The sequence below is a fragment of the Coenobita brevimanus genome, chromosome 15 (assembly GCF_032717465.1).
Source record: "Coenobita brevimanus isolate Jiangsu-jjx chromosome 15, ASM3271746v2, whole genome shotgun sequence".
Classification (NCBI taxonomy): Eukaryota; Metazoa; Arthropoda; class Malacostraca; order Decapoda; family Coenobitidae; genus Coenobita; species Coenobita brevimanus.
In genome coordinates this window covers 1,481,412-1,487,311 of record NC_136968.1, presented here as the reverse complement: position 1 = coordinate 1,487,311, position 5,900 = coordinate 1,481,412, and positions in this window count along the sequence as shown.

Genomic DNA, 5,900 nt, shown 5'->3' with positions numbered 1-5,900 from the left:
ATACTTATGTACCTACTGTTATGGTAAGTGATGAAAAGGGCACAGTAAGGAAGGAACATGTACAATATATGGACTTGAGATGGGCTTGAGTTTCAACCCTAGGGAGTGGAGAGTTAGTGGTCTCCACCACCAGGGATAAACTCATCAAGTTGGGCCTTATCTCTGAATCCCTTAAAGCCACCAGAACCACAGGTTTTGCACCATCATTGTTGGCAGAAACCAGCTCAGGTGCGCAGTAATGATGTTTTTTAGCTAAAAAATGTGTGATTATGGCAGGAGTTCAGAGTTTCATCCAGCAGTGATAACTAAAACCACTATAACCAAGTGTGCAATAACCGAGGGTTCACTGTATTTGTCGGGTTGTCCTTGTTATAAGCCAGGGATGTATTTCAAAGTAGCACTTTTCCATACAGTTGATACAGTAAATTTAGGAACTCTGGCATATTAGCTGTATAGATGGCAATAAAACTTTAATGGGCAGTTTTCTTTAATTTAAATTGATGTTAAAAAAAAACTTATAATGAGGATGTAACTTACTATATTGTATGTAAGTCGGAGATGGGTTTTAGTTTGTAATGTAAGATGATTCAGGTGGGGAGTGTGCTGCAATTAGTAAATGTTGCTGTGATGATGTTTGATAGTCTAGTGGTGTGAGGTGCTGGAGGAAGTGATAGTCATGTGCCGGGCAGATTCACAGTACCCAAGAGGCACCAGCAATGTAGGCTGGTCACCAACCCTTACTGTTTGGTTGGGCAGGGTTCTTCCATCACTGGATGAAATGGATTTTTCATTAGCTGTAACAAAATATCAAAGTGACTACGTGTCAGTATGTTGTGGATTACAGTAGCCAAGCCTCAGGCCCCCACACCATACAAGGGGTAATGTGAAACTACTATTTATCCACTTCTTGGTGACAAGATAAGCCCCACCCACTGATGTAATTTTATCCAGTCAAAGGCTGTGCTTATTCAACAGAATGTTCTTTGATATGTTTTACACAGTTTTCATTGTTAGTGTGGATAGACTATTCTCTTATCCAGTGCTTTTACTGAGTAGTATCATCATATATGCTCAGTATAATATAGTGTACAGGTACTCCATAGCTGAAAAGGGATTAGAAGATGCTTGTTTAGAGCTGGAATAATAAATAGTATGCACTTTATAGCTTAGGCCTTGTGTTGTTTTGTTGGCAATATACAGTATATCTTTCTAGTGTGGATATAGTTTGCATATACAGGGTATTAACTACAGAAGAATGATAGTATTTCGCATACAAATAAACATGGATAAGGAAAAGATGCCAAGGAGCCTCCATGGATCATGACCCAAGACAAGCATGAATGGAATCTGGCCACACATTGCCACGAGGACCATCACAGGCTTCCTTCTCTATTTACTGTGGGGTTTGTACTGTGTCAGGGTGCGTGATGGTGGTGACAGTGGTAGTAGTTTTTTTTTTTTTTTTTTTTTTTTTTTTTTTTTACGCATCCCACTTGTAATATGGGAATTGGTTAGGTTGAGTTGATTTTGGTGGTGATGATGATGATGATGGTGATGGATTGCTGTTGTCAATGTGCTTGCCTGTAACATTGTAGGTTGTGAAAAATGTTGGCAGTTTCACCAAAAGTAGAATTATCTTGACCCCCTTGCTGGTGTGGGTACTGATATTGAGGCTGACATCAGATAGTTTTGTTAATCTGAGAGAAATTCAGCACCAACTGGATAAACAGCACAAGTAAATAGTGCATGATTTGCCATCTTGTCAGTCAGAGCCTAGGTAAAACTGACATCATTATTATTTTTATTATTATTATTATTATTATTATTATTATTATTATTATTATTATTATTATTCTCATTCATTCATTCATTCATTGTCCAATCCTACGTTGCCCCATGAGGAGCGTATTATTATGATTATTATTATTATTACTTTTTATTATTATTATTATTAGTGTTATTATTGCAATATGCAGATAATTTTATGTGAAGGTCTCTCTTAATGAAAGGGTTAACAAAGGTTATATCTAACCTCTCCACTTTTAATCTCTCCCAAGCTGAATAAAATCACCTGGTAGTAGCAAGAGTATAATAAAAACATCATCATTGAAATAAAATGATTTAGAGTGAGCAAGAATAAATTGAAATTACATAATCAGACTGAAGAGGTTGATGGTAAAAAAAAATTGGAAGAAATTGGGACTTATAATGAGCATTTAAAAGTACTGTGAGTGCATTGGTTCAGATACCTATACAGTAGTCTTAGTTGATCTTACCCAACAGAAATTTGCATCCACTTTCAGCAGATGGTGACATGTAGAGGTGTATGGTATGTAGGAGGACTGCTGGGCCTTGATAGCAGGCTGTGAAGCCTGTGCCCAGAGTCGGACACATAAAAAGAAAAAAAAATGGTATTTAATGGCAGATTGAGGTTTTACATGTACTGTACTACATTCATAGATTATTTCCATAACAAAGCAACTATAGTCTATTTCAAAGTAGAATTAAAGTTACAGGTGATGGAGTTAAAATGAGGGAGGATGGGCAAGTGTGGAAGGGTGTGAGTTGTGGCCAGATGTAATTCTAACTTGCAGTGGACAAAAGAATATGGCCCTAGTATTAACCCTTTGAATCTGGTGATGTCTTTTCTTCATATTACTCTTGGTGTGCCCTGACACATTTATTCAGTGTAGGATAGACTTTTTGAACTGTAGGGGTTAGATACAGACAAAATTATACCTTGGGAGAGGTTAGAGATGCAGTTGAAGAGTTAAGACAAAGAATGGGACTGGAGTGTATTGGTTTTGTGATGAGGAGGGGTAGATTGAGATGGTTTGGGCATGTTGAGAGGATGGAGGATAACAATTGGGTGTGGAAGGTGAGAAGTGTGAATGTCTGGGGTGGGGTTGTGAAAAGCAGAACAAGAAAGACCTGGGACCTGGTCTTAGAGTGTTGCCTCAGGGATAAGGGACTGAATAGGGAGGCTGCCAGAGATTGAGTAGCATAGAGAGCCGTCATTAGGTGACCAACGCCAACAAATGCAAGCATGTTGGAGCCTCTATAAAGAACATGGTATTACTACAATGATATGAAGAGCAATAATGAACTAAAAGGGACTGCCTTGAGACTAATGGGGTTAAGCACTGGTTGTAGTGAGAGATCAGGATATACCACTTCATTACCATGATACCTTTATTTTTCTGTCTTACTGCATCCTGACTATTTTATTTTGCACAGAGGAGACCGAACTGAATTGGTATAAAACAGCTTTCATTACTCTCTTCACTACCAGGGGACTCTCTAGGCTAAATAAAATAGTTTGGTGCTAGCAAGGAGAAAATAGAGTTGTCTTTCATAAAAAAAAAGATATACCCACCTCACTGCTCTGATCCCTCTCTGTTTTAATCCTGCTTCCCCCGGGCGATTTCATTATTCAACAGAGGTTAAAGCTCTCCTAGGAAAGGGATTACCACTTTCCTCTGGATCTTATGTTTTATTCTTGCCACCATCAGAATTTATCTGGCTTAGGGGAGACTTTTAGTACTGGAGGTGTTAGATACAGGCTTTATTAATTCCTTCATCACTAGGGGCTGTGTTAAGTGGGATAAAATCATCTGAAAGTGGCAAGAATAAAAAGAAACCTTGTAACCGTAGTCCTCATCACAACTGGATGTTTTTCCTGAGTAGAATTAATCATTTCTTGGTAGCTGCAATAAAGTAAAGGGGGTGCAGAAGGTGAGACATGTGAATGTCAGAGGTAGGGTTGCAAGAGGCAGACCAAAAAAGACCTGGGACAAGGTCATAGAGTGCAACCTTAGCAATAAGAGACTGAATAGGGAGGCTGCCGGAGATAAAGCAGCATGGAATGATGCCATTAGGTGACCAAGCCAAATCATGCAAGCGTGTTGGAGTCTTTATAAACAATATGAACAATCTCAGGTTCAGGAGACTAATCTCTCCACTAAAATGACATTACTTCTTCATTAGTCCTTCATCACTATGTGTCACTTTAGCTCTTGTGGAGAGTATTCATAGTGAATGAATTTATGAAAGCATGTGGAGTGACGTGGAGGGACAGGTTGACGAATGAAGAAGTGAAGGAACGTTGTGGGGTAGATGTGGATGTGGTTGAAAAGATTAGGAGAAATACACTGAGGTGGTTTGGACATGTGGAGAGAATGGAGAATGAAAGACTGACTAAGAGGGTGTATGTAGGTGAGGTGGAGGGAGGGAGAGGGAGGGGTAGACCGAGGATGAGGTGGAGGGATGGAGTTGAGAGGTATATGAGGGAGGGGGGGGTGAGTTGGGGGGAGGGGAGTCAAATGGTGGGTGACAGAGTGACTTGGAGGCGTTTTGTCTGCGGCCACCCTTTGCGGGATTAGGGCGTCGGGCTATAGATAGATAGATAAATCTGCTCTCTCCAGTTCCAAAAGCATTCTCAGTGGAATAAAATCATTTGAGGTTTGCAAGAATAAAGAAAAATCGTTGGACTGCAGGGGTTAAGGATGTTTATGGCTGTCAACATAACATACTTATGTTTTTAAAAATCATGGCTTCTCAGAAGCCTCATGTGGAATAATTTTTTCATGACATAATAATGCATACATGCAACATTTATGTACATAAATACATATACTTACCATGTATACCTGTACTGTAAGTCTTTAAATTATATTTTTTTGAAAGGTGCACATATTGTAGTTCAGAGTAGTTATATTAACTGTAATACTATATTAAAGCTTAAATTGTGATTTGTGTATTATTCAGAAATACATGGAGGTGGTTTGGACATGTGGAGAGAATGGAGAATGAAAGACTAACTATGAGGGTGTATGTAGGTGAAGTGGAGGGAGAGAGAGGGAGAGGGAGATTGAGGATGAGGTGGAGGGATGGAGTTAAGAAGTATATGAGGGAGGGGGGAGAGTGTTGGGGGGAGGGCAGTCAAATGGTGGGTGACAGAGCGACTTGGAGGCATTTTGTCTGTGGCCACCCTTTGTGGGATTAGGGCATCAGGCTACAGATAGATAGATAGTATTATTCAGCCCATCAGAGGTACTTGCTGAACTTTTTTTAGGTTGGTGTTTTAATGTAAAAAGGAGTGTGAATAAGTGAGGTTTGGAAATTTAGAAAGCAAAAGGTCTGACAAAGAAAATGAAGGAAATACTAATACAGGTATAAAGTATCCATGTCTGTTACAGGTGCTGTACATACAGTGGTAGGGTAAAAATTTTAGCACAAATTCTTTTTCAGAAACATACTTAGAAATGACCAGTCATTCTGATATCTTGCATGTAGGTAGGAGAGGTCGAGAGTGATTTAATCAAGTCAATTCAAGCCAATTTGAATGAGCTTAAGACATCAAATACTTGCATATAAATCTGTTTGTGAAACTTGCATGTACAGTAAATCTGTTTGTGAAATGTGACATGAGCTTACCCAAGACTTTAATAACTATCTTCTGTATCTATCTATTGCCAGATGCCTCAATCCTAAAGGGGGGGGCGCGGTAGCACAGTGGTAGCGCGCCGGACTCGTAATCGGGGGATTGCGAGTTCGAGCCTCGCCCGGGCTGCCGCGCCGGGAGTGGTAGCTCGCTCCTGTAACCCTAGCGGGGCTACATAGTCCAATACAGGGCTTAGCTCGGGGGAACTCCATTTCTCCCATTTTTTCAATCCTGTAAGGGGTGGCCACAAACAAATAACCTCCATTTTGCCCTGTCCCCTGCCATTTCATTGCCCTGCTCCCAGTTCACACCCCTATCTCTCATATAGCCCTCCACTCCATCCCTCCATCTCATTCTTGGCCTCCCCCTCCCTCTCCCCCCCTGCACCTCACTCGCATACACTCTCGTCATTAGTCTCCCGTTCTCCATCCTCTCCACATGGCCAAACTATCTTAAT